This window comes from Sebastes fasciatus, chromosome 5 (assembly GCF_043250625.1).
Source record: "Sebastes fasciatus isolate fSebFas1 chromosome 5, fSebFas1.pri, whole genome shotgun sequence".
In the NCBI taxonomy this organism is placed as follows: Eukaryota; Metazoa; Chordata; class Actinopteri; order Perciformes; family Sebastidae; genus Sebastes; species Sebastes fasciatus.
The window spans coordinates 20,441,718-20,463,516 of record NC_133799.1 but is presented as its reverse complement, the minus strand read 5'-3'; the positions used below and the strand labels follow the sequence as shown (position 1 = coordinate 20,463,516).

Genomic DNA, 21,799 nt, shown 5'->3' with positions numbered 1-21,799 from the left:
AAAACTCAAAAAGAACAGTAAAAGACAGGTACAGTGGGGTCACATTTTCTGACAACAGCCGTCAGACATAGTGACCTTCAAGTGTTCTGGGAGAAAACTAGACTTCTGCACCTCCTCATGGCTCCGTTTTCAGGCTTTAAAAAATCTAATCTAATCTAATCGCCTCAAATGTTGTCAGAAACATCTTGTAGTGTACTGTTTAGCTGTAAAATGAGAAGGTTTGCTCCGGCTGGTGGGCGGTGCTTGGTGTTTCCTCAACTTGATCTCAAACTTTCTCATGTTACAGCTAAACAGTACACTACAAGATGATTCTGAAAACATTTGAGGAGAGAAATAGGCATTACAGTAACAGGATATTGATTCATATTTCATCAGCGCTGCCTAGTTTGACCGTTTGATCGGAGTTCGTGAGTGATTGACAGCTGCTCAGAGACGTCAGGCTCCAGCTCGGCTCTTACTGCTTGTTTACTCCCGGTCTGTGAAATCTTGCAGATGCCATTAGGAGCACCGGAGGACACAGAGACTCATGCACTACTGCCAGGATATAGTGACTGTTTTATAAAAAATAATAATCATATTTGCTCTATTTCTACCCACTGCTGCTTTAAGTTGTAAATTGGAATAGGGTTGGTTACAGTAGGTTTGTACTATTCGCACAAATATCTTCACTTTTTAATGGTGCATTCACTGACTTTTATTATATTTTGATATAAAAATGTGGTCTTAATTACATTAGCACTATATCAATGACTTTATGTTTCTGTGTTTTGCACCTATTTCCCCTCAAAGACTGGGAACTTTTAGTTGGACTTTGGTTAGTAATGTTGAGAAACTAGCCAGAGTATACTAGCTCAGTGTTGCCAACTGTTTTCTAATGAACATTAGCTGTTAACTAGCTTTAAAAGTTGCTCAATCTAGCTAGAAAGTGGCCAAGTCGACAACACTAACAGTCCTTCCCTTCAGGCCTCCCTCCAAAACCACTCCCACAACATTATTATTATGAACACAAACATATATAGAACATAAACATGTCTATTGTTAGTACTCACAGCTGTCAAGGCAGCAGCTTGTGGAAGACTCCGGGGACGCGCATCGAGTGCGCGCAGACAGGTAGACAGACAGGTAGGTAGGTAGCCATTCAATCATATATACATTCAGCCATATGTAAGTGTTTTTGATTTTGTCAGAAAATTAGATTTATTGATTAGTGTTGGGATGTAAAGAGAATTTCAACAAATATAACAAAACATGTTAAGCTTTAAAATATAAATACATGATATTTCATATATATAATAATGTAGAATGACTATCTATTTGATTAATCACACCTGACCCACGTGTGTGTGTGTGTGTGTGTGTGTGTGTGTGTGTGAGAGAGACCACCTGCTGTGTCTCTTCTCTCTCAGTAGATGGCAGCATTGAGTTGCTGCTCTTCTCATTCTGCATCCTGGACCATCATGGAGGTTAGTTAGGCTCTGATCACCTCATGGCCTGAACTTGACCTGCCCTCTGCTCACTAAGACACACACTCCTATTGTTATTTTACTCTCCTGTGTTTTATTTTATACGCTTTTCATCGAGCTTTTTTTGTGTCAATATTACATAAATAAAACAAAAATAGTGAATTCATCATACTACAAAACACTGCCAAGGATAATTACACGTTGAAACATTGCATAAATAACGTATGTATTGTGTGTTTTTTGCATTTATATGTTTTATACATAGATGTTTGATGTCAAAATGATGGTGGTTGTGAAATTGAGAATTATTATAATTTAAATTTTTAAGAAAATAGAACTCATGCCCCATTTTTTAATAATATTTTTATTTTTGTTATTTTTCTTGTTGTATTATTTATACAGACTCTATTACAAAGCAATTGATTGAAAAAATAGTTACACAGACATTAGCAGCTATTATAGACAAACATGAAAAAAATGAAAAAAATGAAAAAAAAAAAAAGATTTTCAGCAACACATTTATTGAAAATACATTCAGGACATAAATATCAGTTGTTGTTTTTTTTACACTCAAATCAAATAGATTCAATCAATCAATCAAACTTTATTTATACAGCACATTTTGAACAAATCAAATACACTTCAAAGTGCTTTACAAGCGATTGACAAATAAATTGACAAATGTCATAATGATCAACACTTACTCAAAATGAGTAAAATAGAGTATAAAATAGTATAAATAATAAAACTACTAAGATTGTAAAACACTGCGTGAAAGCCAGACTAAATAAATGGGTAGTTTACATTTAAAAATATCAATATTAAAGAAGACTGCACACACATCAAACCAAATCTTAATATCAAAATGTGTTTATTTTTTATTAAACATTTACTGAAGACGGCATGTTTTATTTATTAGTGACATCATAATTACTGGTTCAAATACATTAAAGATATTTGAAGAATGGTATGATGCGTTCAAAGGTAATCATTTTTCCCGTGCTCATCCTGTTTTGCTGCACTGGTTAGTGCGCATGAGCTGTGGCTAAATCTGAATAGGAGGTGAGTAGTGTGTGCCCGGTGCGTCACGTTGGTGATAGCATCACCTGAAACCGCTTCGCTTTTTTGTGTGTCTCCTCAACTTCACGTCCGAGCAGCTGGATGGAGGCGCTCTGCCCTCCTTCCATCTGTCCATCCCTCCATCTCTCATCCTTTCCTGCCCACATGACCTTGACTGTGAATTATGGGATACCCTGCCACCCCACAGTGTGCAGCCACCCAGCCTGGTATTGCAACAATCGAAACAATACCACTGGGTGGATAACATGGTCGGAGGGCGGGTGCCTGAGAGAAGCAGGAGGAGGAGGAGGAGGAGGGGAGGAAAGATGCTTCTTGAAGGCGCCGTTGCCATAGGTAACCTGGATCTGTGCCAGGAGAGGGGAGTGAACCATTTGCATGTATTCAAATCTCGCATGAATAATTCACTTTGAAGCCCCTGCTGGAGCGCTGGCAGACAATAGCTGTTCACACAAATGCACAGTACATGGGGCGAAAATGCACACAAATACAGCCTCTCCCCGCGCACACAGGAACCCGGCCTGATCCTGTGTGCGAAAGGTGAGGAGGTTATACTGGGAGGCACGCAGGAATAAAGCCGTTCTCACAGCTAAATCACACTCGCATGCGGTGAGACAGTGGCTGCGGCTGTAATATAATTTTGCATGTATTTCACAGAGCACAATAGATGCACCACCAGGCTTATAGGTGCTGTTTGACTTTGAGCTGTGGATGTCACACCACAGGAGGCCGAGGAAGGGAACGTATAGCAAACATATGCATATTCACACCCCTGTGGCGCCCCTGCAAAAAGCCACACTGGCTGGGATCCTTCATGTTGAAGGCCAGCTCAGTGTTCGCTCCTCAAGCACCTGGCTTCCACTGCATAAATTCAGCAGCATTAAAAAAGCCTTGAGAGGCGTTTTATCAAACATAAACAGGCCTGTAAACGCATCCCCGTAAATGTGCCTAAGAAAAGCCAAGTGAGAAAACACCAAATCACGCTGCTGTGACTATAAAACTCAAGAACAGCTATAATCCCTCCATGCATGCATGCTGATATTTACAAGTGCCACAGGAACGTCATCCTCTCCCAGCGCACAACCTCGGAGCTCCCTCTCCCCATAGCTCAGTCTTGTTAATTTTATAAGATCCAGCATATTGCCACTTATCGGCTGGCAGCGTTGTAAAAGCTCTGGGGTCAGTGCATTACTGAGCTGCTGGGCTCCACTCTTCCATTAGAGGGAGTGTTCAGGCTGCGTTGGCCTTCACTCAATCAAATACAGGCTCCAAACGGCTGCTCCAAGTGCAGATGAGGGGGCACAAACACACACTTTCACACACACAAATGGAGACTCCTTCAGTCCCTGGTTGTGAAACTATAGCACGCATAAATCTGAGCACATAAATCCAGACACACACACTCAGTATGTGTGTGTCCTCACTGTTTCCAGCCCCGGAGGGAGCAACACACTCATTTGCATGGAGTGTTTGCATTTAAAGAGAGTAAATGTATAGGTGTGTGTGTGCTTGTACTGCCGCTGACATTTTCACCACTTGGCATTTGAACAGATTCAACACTAAATGAAATGTAGCTTCTCCCCCCTCACCACCCGATCTCTGGATCAGGTGAAACAGATGAGAGGTGGAGGCGAGCGGCGAGCAGGAGGAAGAATCGGGCAGGCAGGCTGATTTAATACAGATGCCAAAATAGAAATTTAAATAGAATTTGTGCTAGTACAAAATTATTTTTCACAATCAGTCTGGAAATGAGGTCGATTTTATGCCAATGCCTGTCAAGGTAGTGTCAAGGTCACAGGAAGTTATGATGGGTGTTAATGCGAGCTAGGGAGCATTCCTCCCTCATAACGAATTAATATGATATAATGAGTACAAGCATCTGACTTCATTCTCCTTCTCTGTCCAGCCTTTCTGTTGTCTGGATGCTTTATTACAATTGCAGGGAGGGGTGTTAATTCATGTTATTTCATTTAAAATACAACATGTTTTATAGAATATTTATTCATGAATTTCCATGTCATATTTTTGCAACTCATTGTCATTTTATGTTTTTACAAATGGGTTCATTTCCAGTGTCACTCCATGTAGCTTCACATATAGCACATATAAAGAAAGGGGCACCCTACCCAGGCCTCTGAGTGTGTGCCCATTTATAAACATGTATGTATTTCTCCTGCATGAGTAAAGGCTGGGGGTGTGTGTGTGGGTGGGTGGACGGACGAAGGAGACAGACTTTGCATGAGAATGGCCGGGGTCCTGTGAACCTTCTGCTCCCTGCGTCCACATTCAAAGGCATCTCTGCAGTTAGCATGACAAACTAGGCTCCAAGTTCTCTGACTTTTTAAAGCCGTCCCCCATCTCACACCCCTCCCATCCCTCCCATGTCCTGACTCCACCATAACCCCCTTTTGGCAAACCCCCTAACCTTGCTCCTCTGTGTGCACCGTGGGCTGAGCCTACAGATTTTATGAGGTGTCAGGGGGGGGCTACCAAGTTCAGGGGAGCCGGGGAGACGACCCCAGCACACACACACACACATAAATGTAGATACACAGCTATTGAGCATGAGAACATTACAGATTAAATTGGAATTTAATTTAAATTATTATATTTTAAACTCACAAGCAAAATCTAAACTGCAGGTTTCATCCACAGTTTTCTTCGCTTCCCCTTTACGCTCTAACTCCACATCAACACGACTCTGAAGTCAGCCTTTCATTACACGTGAGAATGTGAGAACGGCACATTGGGGTCTGAAATTAGAACGCTTACATAAGATTTTAATTTTGTATGTGTGCATGCTGGGATGACACATCGGTGGGCCACAGCTGAACTCTATGAACTAAAATTCCGCGGATACTAATGCATGAATATGATGTAAAAAAAATTAAATAGATCAAACTGCTTCACATGTATATCTTTAGCAATGTATAAACAGATTTTTCCACACATGATACACCTTTTATCATATGTGCTCATTGGAGACAGGCAAACACTTTGTTTCATGTTTTATTAAAGAGCTCTGGCTCCAGTCGTTTTGCTCGTTACTATTGCCTGCATGTAATAATGATTTTAAGCTTATTGCGTTGTTAGTGAGTCAGCATTACATAAATGAATATTATGTAAAGTAAATAGATATAATTAACACTGGACTGTGTTATGTAAATGGATGCTTCATATTACGGTGTTTTTAATGTCCTCTTGTTAATCAGAATTGTATATTGTAGTATATTCTTGCAGTGTTGTAGTTGATCTAATTATAAAACTAATATCAAACCCGAGGGCTGCGAATACACTCCACACTAGTGTGCTATTTCTGTGTTATGATGGACGGTTAAGATACTATTTAATTAACCCAATTTGGATTATTAAAATGTACTGTATTTTGGAGTATATTACAGTGTAAACAATTATAAATATAATTGCACAATTTATGAAATCTATCACTAGTTATTATGACTAAAGTGCAATTTGAACACAACAGTTTTTTTACGCATCACGGCCAATTTATTTATTGTGGTAAAAAATCATTCAGTGTGCTCGGCCGATTTGTTTCTTCTTCTCTTCTTTCTAATGAATTAAATCTCCCCTGCTTCCTGTGCCGTTCATGTGATTCGCCTCGAGAGCAAATTTAACTAATCAGAGAATGCGTGTGTGAAATAATGGATGCTTAAAAAAAAGAAAAACAAAAGGCCGACATTTATTACAGCAAAATGTTGGATATGTTTTATTCGTCACATCACAGAAATAGCCTGATATACATTATTTTAACTAGTAAAATAAAATAAAAAAAATTATCATTATAAATGAGAGCCTGTTGTTTTATTCCAGGTTGTTATTATTTCAACACATTTAGCTTGTCATGGTAAAGCAAATCAAAACAATGAAATTACATTATCTTCATGGTTCTCTTGTGACACAAGAGTAACTCCTTAATTGTAGTTTACATGCAGTAAAAAGATGCACACTCCTCCCTGTAAATCCTCTTATTTGTTTTTACTGCTAGTGAGCTTTGTGCAGCAGCTCTGTCCTGCTGTTAAAGGCCTTTGTGTTGCAGGATGTTAGAGACTCTCCATCCGCAAACAAACAGCGGAGCAATTAAAAGACAATTAGTTGACCCCTGAGGGTTTTGTTAAAGGTCAACAATGGGCTGCTTTTACAACTAAAAGGAGCTGTTAAACAAACCAGTGTGGTGGGCAAGTTAGGAAGTGTTTTAATAAACTCTGAGAGGCTGTGTTCATAATCATTCATCTGTCTGTTTGTGAGGTAAAAGCTTGGACGTTTGATTCACAAAATGTTATATATGAATGTGTTTTATTTGCTTTTTTTAAAGAGGCACAGAGAACAGCAAAAACAGGGGAAATTAATGGCCTACAATAGATTTCATAGTGATCGTATTAAACATAAAAAATAAAGAATAAATATAGATGTGTGAATAGTAGGGCTGTCAATCGATTAAAATATTTAATCATGATTAATCGCAAATTAATCGGACATTTTTTATCTGTTCAAAATGTACCTTAAAGGGAGATTTTTCACATATTTAATACTCTTATCAACATGGGAGTGGACAAATATGCTTGCTTTATGCAACTGCATGTATATATTTATTATTAGAAATCAATAAACACCACAAACAATGACAAATATTGTCCAGAAACCCTCACAGGTACTGCATTTAGCATAAAAAATATACTCAAATCATAACATGGCAAACTCAAGCCCAACAGGCAACAACAGCTGTCAGTGTGTCAGTTTGCTGACTTGACTATGACTTGCCCCAAACTGCATGTGATTATCATAAACTGGGCATGTCTGTAAAGGGGAGACTCGTGGGTAACCATAGAACCCATTTTCATAAACATATTTTGAGGTCAGAGGTCCAGGGACCCCTTTGAAAATAGCCATGCCAGTTTTTCCTCGCCAGAATTTTGCATAAGTTTGGAGCGTTATTTAGCCTCCTTCTCAACGAGCTAGTATGGCTAAATCCCAAGTTACGCTAAAATCGTGTTAGCTTTGACAGCCCTAGTGAGTAGTAAAAAAAAAAAAGAAGAAAGAAAGAAGTAATTCTTTTAACACAAGCTAAAAATGTTTCACGCTGTGTTTTTTTCACCACAAGACCTCACTGTCAGATTTGTACGCTGTATACAGACCGTATGTGACATGATCCGTAACTCTATCTATAGGTGTTATGGTATCATTCCCACCATTAAAGAGCTTTTCCACCTTCCCAATGACCTCCGCCTCGCCTCACAGGACACAGAAAACGACCTGATGGCGATGCCTTTCACTGTACAGAGGCCGCGCTGAAATGTGTGTGCGTGTGTGTGTGTGTGTGTGTCCCTGTGTGTGGAGGGTGGGTCACCGCGCGTACAGATTCCAGTGTCTTTAGAAAGCGTCCACCCTGTAGGGTTTCAGCCTTCTCCCCGGTGAGAGTGGGGGAATCTCGCATGGCCAGTAAGCATGTATATCAGGCCATCTCACGGCTGGCTGGACGCTCCCTGGGTGGCCCGCTGTGGTCAATACTGCACTGGTGGCTGGACACACAGAATGGGATAATCTCCTACTTTCTTTTGGTGCACACACACAAACACACACACCAGCCCTTTTATGCTGGCCTGGCCAGGGAGGCTTGCCTGGCCCTAATTTCAGGTCAGGACCAGTCAGGGGGAGGCCGAGGGTTTGGGAACCCGGAGCGAGCGAGGGGACAGTGTTGTTGGGGCGAGAGTGGGGGGGCAGCAGGGAGCCCATTTCAGCCAGAGCAGTGGAGCACACTGGGGGCACTGGGGCATCGCCTCTACTGGCTGTTGGGGGAAAACAAAAGGAGGTGTGATCCCCACAAAACATAGGAGCTGTGTGTGTGTGTGTGTGGTTATGAATGTGTATCATTGTTCAGAGTTTCCTTCAGCTCCAGCAACTTGCTTCAACACCCCTGCTGCTCACACACAAAGGCACCTAATTGACACCACAGATTTAGGCCACTAGGTTTAACTGTTACCCTTCCAACCCTTCAGCCACTGCTGGAATAATCAGAGTAATCGAAGTGAACAGGCTCCCATCGCTTCTCATACCGCATCTTTACGTGATACTAGAAACATTGATGGCAGGCGATATTCTATATTTTTGTTATTGTCTACAAAAGCAACAATTTGTTGGATCATCTCTTAATACTTTCCGATTTCCTTACACCTTTACCGTCTGTGGCTCTCAGCCCCAATCCCACTGACGTCGGAATATATAGTTTCATTTTTTAAAAAGGCAAACAAAAATGCTAAAACAGCTGGGTACTGTAGTTTTTTGCAAACGTCATTCAAACAGGAATAAATAGTGTATTTGTGAGGGATTGCGTTCAGCTGTGAATTAATACATATTTGAAATATTTTAAGTATTTTTGGCTCTCGGGCAGTATTGACTTAAAGGGGACATATCATGCTCATTTCCAGGTTCAAACTTGTATTTGGGGTTTCTACTAGAACATGTTTACATGCTTTAATGTTCAAAAAACACATTATTTTTCTAATACTGTGTGTCTGAGTATAGCTGTATTCACTCTCTGTCTGAAACGCTCCATTCTCTGTCTCTTTAAATTGGTCCTATAATGCTTTTGTGCTTTTTCACTTCCTTTAGTGTGTTATATAGCTTTAAAAGGTTTGCAAAGTTACAAAGCCCAAAGTCCACGCCAAAGAGAGTTACTCTACCCTACAGCTTGAAGTCCTGCCTTTTCTTCTGTAACGTGGTGATGTCACCAAGTAAAACACTTTGCCTAACAGCTAGTTTGGAACACCCTCAAACAAAGCTAGTTCGAGCGGCGCTGGAGCGGAGTCCGAAGAGGGTGAAAAGAGGTGCTGAAGCACAGCCGGTATAAATTAAAATGTTTTTTTGAATATTGAAACATGTAAACATGTTCTAGTAGAAACAAATACAAGTATGCACCTGAAAATAAGCGCGATGGGTCCGCTTTAAGGCCCCCTCCCGAAAAAGCCCAGTCTGCTCTGATTGACCCTGTGACAAAAATATGGTGCACCTTTGCAAAGGTAGTTCTCAAGCTGTGGACGGTATATTCTAATGAGTCCGCAAGTGGAGCCAAATCCGAATGGCTTGTTGAATCACATGTTTTCTGATTCAGACAGCCCACAAAAAACTGACTGGGTTGTCTTATTTCACAGTTTGTGGGTCGGTAGGCACTCCAGATACCCAAATGTATGTACACAAACACTGAAAAAGTGAGTTTTTAATGATTTGTCATGTTCATTGTAATGAAGAAGATGTACCCCAGTGCATTGACGTGTCACACGGATGTGTTTTTAATTGTTTTTTGACAACAATGAAGGTCTAGAAAGAAAGTAATATGATATATCAAGCTTTGGATACACAGGGAAATTCTTCTTGGTAGAAGCCAATTAATTTTTGGTTTTGGTCTTTTCATTAGATTTGTTGTCACCAAATTTATCCTTTCACTGTGAGGTTCAGCTACTCTGTAATCTCAGCAACAAAACAAACATTACTGACAAACAAGAATCAAACAGAAGAGGGGGAAAAAAACAACTACGACAAATTTTCATTTCACAAATTGTTCAACTTTATTGAAAATATATGTATCATATCAGGGCATCGCGTTGGGGATTCTGCAATCATTTTATGATAAATGAGTTCATTACACTGTGAAAAAGATTGTATAAATATGTATGTGTACATAATGTCCCACAGAAAAGAGGAAAGTAATTCAACAGCGACAAACTCTTGTCAAACGATTTTCCAGTCAAATACTTGAATGTAAATTACTGAGTGAAAAGAAGGACCCCTTGGGGTCTCATCCAATCTCCGACCTAAAATTGGTCTCAAATATAGTAATTCACATCTAATGAAACTAATTCAGGAAAATATTGCTCGGCAGCTCCATTTTACACTTCAGACAGCTCTTAAATTGATCCAACCTTTTACACTTACCTTTTAGAAGCGGTTCCGACTTACCTGTCCGCATCCACAAAGACTGCACACCAGACAACTGATAATCAGACTCTAATGATGTGTGTCTAACTGACTGTTCTTGCAGGTGTAGAGGTGGCGTTTTCCATATGTGGCCGAGGCTACACATGTTCACAGAAATTGACGACAAATAGTGTGCTTTGTTAGAGTAAGGTCCAACGGTAAATCACTGCTTTGCATCTCATTCCTGACTGGCTGCATCTGTGAAGACATGAGCAAATAAAAAAAAAAAGAGTGATTAGTGAAAAGAAGACTCCTCACATTGTGCAATCATTCCAGTAATATTCCCAAATTCTGGATGTCCATAAACAACATTAAATTAAACGTTAGGCAGGGAGTAGCCAGGTGCAGCTCTAGAAAGAGGACTCACAATCTGTGCTTATATCACATGCACACATGGGCTCGCTGCATACAGCCAGCTGGGATGACGCTGTTTTTGTGTCATCATCTCTCCAGACGCACCAAACTGTTAATGTTTACTACAGCAGGGGGGAGGGATGGGGGTGGGGGGGAGAGGGGGTGGGTGTAGGCTGTGCATTTGTGCATGTACGTTTGTTTGTGCGTCTATCAGCTGTCTGTATCAATGGTGTGCATGACCCCTGAGCTAGCAGACAGTCATGGGTCAAAGGTCTAGGTAGAGCCTGTCTGGGCTTCCTGGCTGACCCCAACGCCTGCAGCACCAACGCACACACACACACACACACACACACACACACACACACACAGAGGGGGGATGGGCTGCCCCCTACCAGACTAATATCACCTTTGGGATTAGGATCCAGACAGAAATACATTGACCCCAAACACACACACACACACTGACTGGATCTGCTTGGTCATAAAACAGGACTCGGTTGCACTGCATGACGCGGAGAGAAGCAGCAGAGATGCTGAGTCTGAGAAGGCCATCTAATTATCTCTCAGCTCTGGGTTAAAGAGGAGAGCAGAGGAGACCTGGGAGGTTCATGCGTCACCATGGTGAGCAGAGGAAGCAGCTAACACTGTGCTGGGAGCTGTAGTATAGACAGTGTGAAACTCCATAAGGGTTGGTCAGGGACGATGGATGGGACAAAAAACACAGGGCGTTCACCCAGGAGACCAGAGTCTCCTATGTGAAACCAACAATGTGTCTTTGTGTTCGTAGTTATTTTAACCCAAAACCCAGTGTTTTTCCATAAACTTGACTGTTTTTGTTGCCTAAACCTAAAGAAGTTGTAGTTTTGTTGCCTAAACCTAAAGAAGCCTTTTTCTTTGTGTTGTAAATCTGACGTTTCATTCAGTTTTACGTGTTGTTTTTAAGTTTCACTTTCACTTTTACAACCTAGTAGGTGTAGTAGGCCCCTACTGACCCACATCTATGGAGCTTATTGCGACTGATAACACCTATTTAATGGCCTGACAACAGTTGAATTGGGTGCTACATGGATACAGGATAAAGGAGCCCCAGGAAATACAAATAGAATAGGCAAGGCAGCTATAACTGCTAAAATATTGTAAAATGTGAAGGGTATGAATATGCACGGGTGATTTATGGGTATTTAAAATGTTCAAACTGCACCAGGTGAAAGAGCAGCTAAAAAAAGAGTATTGTTTGTAACTAAATCTCCCGGTCATATGTCAAGCAGTTTAGCTCTTTAATTGCATTTAACCCAAGCACTGATGTAGCTGCAGGAAGTGAGAGCCCAGAGCACCAATCTGGATAAAACAACATCAGCATGCCAGACGTTCAAATCACAAATCAAAGCGAAGCGGGACTGCAGGATCTCAGCACAGAGTGAAACAGAAAAAAAAAAGGTCAAATTCAGAGGAGCTGACGGGCTTCGCTGCCAGGCCACCGGGAAAAACTCCCCAAATAAGCCCCAGTGTTAAGCCTGCTAATCCCCTGTATTATTGCAACATCTGTGAGGTCTAGAGAGGCTCTGCCAGTGATTAGCAAGACAGATGTAAACAATATCCTGGTTGAAAAGGAGAGGAGAGGAAGAGTGCTCGGTTGATCTGGGTAACACAGTGCTGGGAGGATAAGAAAAGTAGAGATAGATAGAGAGGATGTGGAGAATATAAAGCAGGTGAGGTGGGAGTGAGTGTGTCAAGGGATTTAGGGGGGTGAAAAAAGAAGAAGAGGAAGTGGAGGATTGACGAAAACGAAGCAGGGGAGGAAGCGATAGTGATTTTGGAAGAAATTACAAACGCAAGAAAGGAGATGAGATGTGAAGACTGTTAGCTCGAGGACGTCTGGTGAAAATAAGTCGAGGATTGATAGGATACAGTAGATGGGGGAGGTGGAGGGAGACAGAAGGTGACAGCATGAGGGGAGAAGGAGCAGCAGATTGGGAGACGGCAGACCCGGGGCCAGGGGTGCCCCGACCGGCTGACGAGACACCAGGGAGACGGGCCTAATTTATGCAGCGTTAGGCTGAAGAGTGGAGGGTGTCTGGGACCCCCTCAATAGCCCTGAGAACCGAGGGGAGCAGCTATGGGTGCTAGCTGTGTGAGCGCAAGAGGGGCATGGGGGAAGGTAGGGGGGATGGGGAGGCTCTTTTTTTTTTTTTGCAGAGACAACAAGGGAGGGGGGGGGGGGGTGCTCTCCCTGCTCAATTCAGGCGAGGCTGTCCGTCTGACGTCCCATTAAGGTTTGGGACGGGGCATGGGGAACGAGGCGATAAAGGGGAGCAGGAGGAGGAGAAGTGAGAGAGAGGCCATGCGCTTAACTCCCTCTCTGCTAGAGATGCTCCCCCCCCCCCCACCCTCACTCCAGCCTTCTTCTCCAGTCTGGCTACCTATTTGATCCACAGAGCCGTCCGTCTGCTGCTCTGCATTCTAATTCCCCATTACCACAGCCTTGAACGTGAGCAGAGTCGGACTAAATCAGGGACAAGTAGCCCGGCTGAATGGTCGGTTGTATGAGAGGCTAGAAGAGTACTTCAGCATCCAGGCAGGAAGATTCATTGGGACAGAGTCGTGTGTTGTGGTGTTAGTCCAATATTGGCCGTATTTATCTTATTTATTTCGCTTTTTTTTAAATTTACTTAATTTTAATGAATTTAATGAATTTAGCTTATTGTTGTTATTAATTAGTAAATACAATTATGTGGTAACCTTGCCTTATGAAACTACTAATCCACCCTAGAAGACTTTTGATTACTCAATTAGTGTCACACAATGAGCTACAACAGTGACTCCAAACCTTGGGTTGGGACCACCACCCTAAGGTATCCCTATAAAAATCCCCAGAAGCTGAGGACACATCAACCCGACATCAGAGAACTAGCGGCGACGAAGGCCGACTGTTGCGTCGCCTCACGTCGCCTTTGTTTTGGCTGTGAAGTTGCACCCGAACACACCGCAAAGACTACAGCCGACGGCCAGTTAGCACGGACGTTCTGCGCCTTGGTGAGAGGAAATACATCTCCACACCAGCAGGCGATGGTATTCTGTATTCGTCATTCAAAAAGGGAAACCGGCGGCGGATATACAAGCCGTTGTTATGATACATACATGAAACAAAGCAGCGTTTGCCGACCATTTTTTACACCACTGAGAAAAAAGAAGAGTCTATTCTGTTTTTCCTCTTGACTTTACTGGTTGTCACGCACATGCCCAGTGTACATGAATGTCATATGATATGTGTTTTTAGACGCGGTAGTATGGACGGAGATTAATTCTGAAACGTCCCTAAAACGCTCATCTGGTCGGAGATCGTTTTCGTTTTAATACGCCGGTTTTTCCAACTTTTCTCTATTTGTTTTTTTGTGTGCTTTTTTTCTTGTAAAATACTGGCTCCAATAATCCTTCAAATGGAATAATCTGAAAATAAAAAAATCTATTTTCAGGTGAAGTGCTCATATTCTTGTCAAGAGGGGTAAAGGAGGAGTAAATAAAAAAAAAAAAAATACTGGCACAAAGTATTAGCTATCTGCAGCTTTAATATCAAAATATCAGTATTAATGTCAGTCTTCCAGATCTCGTATCAGTTGTGTGTGGAGTGTGAGGAGACATACTGTATGCTTTGTGTATGTGAATCCTGGCTGATGGCCAAGTGAATCAGTGTGAGTGTGTGTGTGATTGTGTGTGTGTGTGTGTTGTTCGAGGGCCCAGCGAGAAGCAGAATGGACAGCCAGGCCGGGTGATGGTTGAGTCTGGTGATGCAGGCAGACAGTTTAATGACAGTCCTCACCCCCTGAACATACAAGCCAATGAGCGCCTGGCGCGCTCGCAGATGTACACACACCGTATGACACCTGCACATATATGTGTGATATATGGTGAGGCGTTTTCTGAAAAAGACACAGGCCGGTGAAAATGAAAGAGAAAGAAATCTCTCTTTGTGTATGACCCTGGAAAGAAATAACTGGAGGGGCTAGAAATGGCTAACAGGCACTTCGTTTGACCGTCACTTTATTCTGTTAAAAATAAACTAGAGTTCTCAGCTTGTCCTTCAGCACATTTACACCTCTCACCCTACATCTTTTATACAATATTTACACCTATCTCCCGATTTGATACCATCACAATACTTGAGTGCCTATTCGATATGTATTGCGATTTTTAAGTATTGCAATTCTACAAGTATTGCGACTCGATATTACTATTTATTACAATTTTTGTTAACTGTTTTAATACTAGACCATGGGAAAAAGTTATCATACATTTCTAGGGACTTTTACTTTGGAAAATATCTAAATTAATACAGTACATTTTTTTGATTTTCATCATGTATGTAGTCAGAGATGTCCTGAAGTCAAATATATCAGTCATTGTCAGGAATTGTTTATTACATTTTTTCCAGCAACCCAAAAATCAAAGAATAAAGACATTTCCCTCACAAATTAGTGGTATTTTCTTTTTAATTTATAAGGGACATGTAATGTTTTATACTTCTGGTGAATATAATCCAATCAATCTTATTTCCATATATGTATTTTGTATATACAGTTCCCTTTGTTAACACCTTATTCTGAAAACCGGACATAGTCACACGTGTATAACTTCGCCAAGTGCGTCTCTAGCTCTCCCGTCAGCTCCGTTCTCTTTATACATCCATGGTCAGCTCCATCGGGGCCGTTTGAATGCATTTAACATAAATGTCAGTATATGGGTGCTCTACAGTTGTAGCGTCGGCTGATTTGACCACAGAGATGAGAGTGACGGCTGGCTTGACCGCACGTTACCGCAATACAATAACATTTCCTGTCCATGACAGAGTTAGCATGCTGTTTTAGCCGTGATGTCTAGCTCTGTTTTTCCTGGCAATGTGTGAAACCCAAAGTGTTTCCATACTTTACTGGATGTGTAGTGTTCACCACTTTGGATTTAATGTGTGAGGGTTCAAGTAATATCCACGTGGACCCTCCGCTGTTTCGTACTTCCTTATTGCGGGCAGCTTCAGTTTGTTTTGGTTGACCGATACGGAACGGATATAACGTCACGTTACTCAGACTACAACAATAAAAGCGGTAGCTTCCTTCTACATCCGTATGGACTCAATGAAGCAAATATATCCATTCTGGCTTTAAAAAATCTATTTCAAATTTGTAAAAAAAAAAATCACGATACATAGGTGAATCGATTTTCTCCCCATCCCTAATATTTATACAGATGACACTGAACAAACACTGTAAAAACTGTCGATAACAAATGAAACTTTTGTATAAATTCTCAGAATCGACATGCTTGCTACCGGGGATGTTCTAGGAACAGTGCAAAGTGGAGTGCTATTCACTGGCTCAACAGAAGCCAAGCTCTGTGCTTTTTTTTTTGTCCGGCCATGGCCTTGCATCTTATTCAGCAGGACCTGCTCAGGTCTGGACTTGAATTTGGTGCCCAAACAAAGACATAGAGCCACCTCATTAAAAAAACATGTCATTGGATCAGGCCTGGGCTGAATTGTGTGATTTTCCCTCCTACCATAAGTGGCCGTGACTGAGCGTTGGGTTGAATGAGAGGCCGGATAGAGGCCTACCAATGGAGCGCCACGCTACATCCCTATGGGAACCACCCCCTCACAGAGGGGGGCACATTTAAAGCTTTGTTGGTCTGTTAACACAGCTTTTTAAAACGCCTCTTTATGGACTCAGCTAAGCAAACTGCAGCCCCTGGTTTTCTTGCGCCAGACGGAGAAAGTAAAAAAAAAAAAGAAGAAAGAAAGAAAGGAGACGGTGAAGGGCAACAGAATAAGAGAGAAAAAAGAAGGTTGAAGAGGTTGTTTTTTGTTTTCAAGGGATATTAGAAAACTTTAAAGTAATGACAGCAAGCACCCAAAAACATTTGAGTCAGTATTTGGTTTTATGTGACACGAAATAAACACAAATGAAAATTATTAGCACCCTTGCCGCCTCGCCAAAATAAAGACAATATAATCCTATGCGGGGGACTGTGAACACCTGCTCTCGCTGCATCTAATCACCTGAGAAGTGAACTTTGCAGTAGTTGGATGCAGCAGAACCAGGTCATTGACAAACTGCACCGTCGCACGGTGTCCTCTGATACAGTCAGCACACACGTTTACCCAGAGGACTACAGACATCCTGCTGCTGAAACAATAGGTTTGTGTGTGTGTGTGTGACAAACAGTCCTGCCTGGGAAACCTGGGCTGCAGTCTTAGTCAGTCTCACAGGGCGCTCAGGATGACAGTGAAATGAATAACAATGAACTTGCTGAGAGTCAAGTTCAGAACATTAGAGATGAACCAGAGCTGAGGAGCACAGCTGTTCACAAAGGAACAGAGTGTGTGTGCGTGTGCGTGTGCGTGTGTGCGTGTGTGTGTGTGCGTGTGTGTGTGTGTAATTGTGTCAACGCGCTCAGGAAATATCTCAATATGAGCAGAGCTCTGGGCTCCAGAGAAGAGCACCCACTAAGATGAAAATGCACACACACACACACCTCCTCATCTCGCTCTCGCGCTCCCCTCCCCTTCCCCATCTCGCCGTGCACATGCAGCAAGGACCCCGTCCTCGCAATGCTATTGCTGTCTGCTGTGCGCCTGATGAAAAAAGCAGAACGGCATGGGGGAGTGGGGGGGTTGCACACGCCTAAAGGCAAGAAAACGCACATTTGTAAATCACAGCCCCAATATAAACATAGGGTTTAATAGGGGTTTCTCAGGCTTGTTGGCAGGGGTCCACCTCGCCGTTGTGCTTCACCAGCCGTGTTGCACGTTTTTCAGAAAGGAAATGTGACTGAACAGCCTCCACCACCGCCACCACCCGGCGGAGATGATGGTCTACGCGGCTGAGAATGCATCTGAATACATTTACATAAAAATTGTGCTACGTTGACAACTGCTGAGAATGCAGCGTGCTCGTCATTGTCCCCAAAAATCAGGGTAATGATTGAAATGTGATGCGGAGACGGGAGGAGGAGGAGGAGGGGGGGGGGAAATAAAAATGGGAAACGGTCACTTTATTCCGCGAAGAAACAGGGAAGAGCTGCTGGGAGCTCAGTGTTCCCTGTCCCCCCTTTATGTTAATGACATCAGCAGCGTATATGAACCATGCAGGGGAATAATACAGATAGAATATAGCGCTGTGAGAGCAAAATAAACACAAATAATTTTTACAGCCCATGAGATTGAGACTCCGGCTGGTATGAGATTTGATCAAGAATAAGTTTGTGACAATTTAGACGAACAAGGAGACCACTTTGCCTTAACTGAGATGCTGACACTCATGAGACAAACACAAAAGCGCTTTCAAAAGGCAAATCTGCATATAATAAATATCTTAATCCTGCTGGTTTTGTAAAAAAACTATGGTATAACGGAGGTAGATAGTGCAAAAGTATTGTGATATCTATTTATCTATCTAAAATATGCAGTATGGGGGAAACTTGAAGAGATGAAGAATGTTCCTGGGTGATTTTTTTTTTGCTTCCCTCTGGGAAAAATAAACCCTGCAAGGATATTTGGTAGTAGAGTGACTTCAAAATACTGCAGATATGAGACCTTATTCCGTAACACACAGCAGAGATATTTTGGCTCCAGATTTTATTAGGAGATAAACTGACCAGATTTTACTGTAACAAATTTAGAGGATAGGATCCCAGTAACCTTTTAATCAAATAGATGGGATGTAAAGGTGAGCATGGCCTAAGGTACGCAGCGGCATTTTGGAAAAAGCACTTTAATTTTGAAAATAAAAAAAAAAAACAGGTAGGCAACAGTGGAGCGCGGTGAAGCCCTGTGATAAACCTCTTGCAGATATAGTCAGCTAGCCAAACCATCCTGTCAGATCAGTGCCTGAGGAGAGGCAGAGGGGGAAAGAGAGGCGGCGAGAAGGGGAAGAGAGCAAAACACGGGTGAAAAGGGTCAGCAGGGAGGAAGGCTAAACCCCAGAAGCAAGCAAAAGATTGTGTGTGCAGTGCATTTATATTTCAGCATGTGTGTGTGTGTGTGTGTGTGTCAACCCCAGCTGGGCAGACATTTACTTGACATGCTGATAGGGATTTAAGCAGTGGGTGGGTGGTGTGTCTGACCAAGGTGAGTGAATGAGCAGAGAAGGGGAGCTGGTGGGGATCGGAGGATGATAGGAGGATGGAGGGGGGGGGGTGGGTTGGCGGACCAGAGGGGCTCACAAAACTGCCGTTACTAAGCTTGATTTCAGCGCGAGTTGAGACGATTAGAAGACGGAGGCAGAAATGAGGAGGAAAACAGGGGGTAAGGGAGGTGGGTTTTCAGAGGAGAACCCTCCAGGCTATGGAAGAGAAAGGGGACTAGTCTATTGAGGTGATGAGGGAAAGCGGGTCTTTCTTTCAGACAGTCTAATGAAGCATAAGTCCCCGATGAAGAATGGAGGCAGGCTACCGCAGGGTGGGTTAGCTTGTGTCTCTGCTCCCCTCCATCTCTCTCCCCTCTCTCTTTTCCACATACCCTCTTCCTCTCCTCTCCTCTCCTCGTGTGCTGCAGTCCCTCCTCTTAAAGGGCTTACACTGTTTATTTCAAAAGAGCCGTAACGTGCCGCAAGCTCGCGCACTCGCCTCTCACATGATTTGATGAAATGGCAATGATACAGTGCCCAGCTGCATTTCACCAATAAAGAGGATTGCTATTGACGGGGCGGCTTCATCAAGAAAATGTGACACATGGCGAGGCAACGTATGAAATTAGCAAATGGACCAACATAAGATGCAGGAAGATCAGAACAGAATTTTTTAAAAATGTGATGCTTTAAAATGATTTCCGTATGGACCCAGCTAAAGCATTCACATGCAATGAATGACATTTTGATTGTGGCGTGCCGTGCACATGCGATGAACCCCGAGCCGACATGTTAAATTACAGGAGGCAGCAGACTGAGACAGACAGGGGGGCTGTCAAAGTGTCTGACTGGGTTTGGCTGGGGGTTGTTTGACCAGGGGGTTGGAGGACTGATTTCTGGCTGGATTTTGGCTCGAGGCCGACTGGAGACTGGCCAGAGGCTGACTGAAGGGGGTTGGGTACCCCCGGCTTCTCAGCTCAAGTTGTCCCTGAAGCGAAGCAATAAGAAGCAGCTTATAAAATAAGCAAACACGGAGGCAGCTTTCGGAGAGTCAGACAGCCAGCCAGCCAGCCAGCCGGGGATGAACGGCAGATGAACCGCACACACACACACACATCACTCTACGCTGCATTGATACCCCCCCACACCCCTGACCTTGACCCCTGAGGTCCCTCCTAACCTGTTTCTGAATGGAAGTCAGTGCAGCTGGGGCGTCTAGCCGTGAACTAACCGCCACCCCCTCCACCGTCCCCTAATCACGTAGCCCGTTCCCACGCTTGATGACTGGGGTGCCGTGTCTGCATCTGAATGGTGCAATTTAATATTTATGTGGTCGGGTCTGTCTGTTTCTAAGGGCAACAACAATCCCAGGATTTTCTGCGCTTTGTATGAATTACCTGCGAAACATTAATCCGAATGTTTTATTTTCAATTCAGGGAGCTTTTCGTTAATTCCACACAATATTATTCCTCTCTGCTTTACGCCTCAAATTGCATCCGCAGTCTCTCTCAACGGCTCGTATAAACCATTCAGCCTGAGCACATACGTACGCTGTATAATGTATGTGAGTGTGTGTGTGTGTGTGTGCTCATACGCATCATTGAGGGGGTTCAAACCCCTCCACCTTCACATTTTCATTACGGCCAAATCTCAGGCCTGTGCTACAGCAGCGTGGCCTTTTGCAGGCGAGCAGGCAGTTTAATCACACATACAGCACTACTCCATTTTCATTTCCTTTTCATACAGCCTCCATCCCACTACGGCTTCATAATTCTCCCCTCAGAGCTGTCTAGCCCGTCTGAGTGTTTGCAGCCTGTTGAAATGACATAATCAGTGACTTGGATAAATGCCTGACTGTTTTTCCCTGAGTCTATAATCAGACTTGGGGCTCAGTGTTGCAGCTCTGAGGAAACAGCAGCAGCAGCAGCAACACTTGACTCAGGAATTACTTCCTAAGGAGGGTAGTTTCACACGAAGAATTTGGTTGAGTATCAATGCAATTCTTTTATTTTGGTCTACCAAGTGCATCTCGACAAATAAAATGGTTGTTGCTACATACAGAAGCAGGAAAAGTGTTGCTCCTAAAAAAATTTAATTACAGAGATGAAATCTGTTCAACAAATTGATGTCTTAATTGTCAGAATTATTGGAAAGATTACAAATACAAAATGTCAAAGCACTTAATTTGTCATAAATAATGGGTAGAATATTTAGCTTTTATCTAGGGCTGTCAAAGTTAATGCAAGGGTTATTATATTATTGTCCAGAAAGCCTCACAGGTACTGTGACAATATGTGTCATTGTTTTGTGTTGTTAATTGATTTACAGTAATAAATATATACATGCATTTGCATAAAGCAGCATATTTGCACACTCCCATGTTGATAAGAGTATTAAATACTTGAAAAATCTTACTTTAATGTACATCTTGAACAGACAAAAAAAATTGTGATTTATTGCAATTAACTATAGATAACCATGTGATTAATTGCGATTAAATATTTGAATAGATTGACAGACCCACTTGTAAGGCGAAGACAATGAGCATTGTTATTGATATATATTCCAAATATTTTGTGTGAAAAATTAAAAATGTGGATTAAAAAAAGACTTTTCTGATCATTTGGACTCAGCAATCTCTTCAAAATAAAATGCCATTCAATCTCTTCAAAATAAAATGTCATCACATAAACGGTTACTGCTATGCTAACATCATATAAGGAAAATCTTCATATGAGTTAGTTGACCAATTCACCTTTTGTGCTGTATCTAAACACATCAACACACCTTTCATTTGAATGA

The 21,799-nt window shown here is 42.4% G+C and overlaps 1 long non-coding RNA gene across 2 annotated transcripts in view; it reads right to left on the bottom strand.

Annotated features, from left to right (window-relative positions):
• Positions 1-10,065: 10,065 nt before the first annotated feature.
• Positions 10,066-21,799, bottom strand: part of LOC141767904 (uncharacterized) — a 46,908-nt gene continuing 35,174 nt past the window's right edge. The window contains exon 4 of one of the 2 annotated variants that reach the window (XR_012593962.1): positions 10,066-10,727. This is a non-coding gene — a long non-coding RNA (uncharacterized LOC141767904). The remainder of the gene's footprint in view (positions 10,728-21,799) is intronic. The other variant, XR_012593961.1, reaches the window with a different exon arrangement.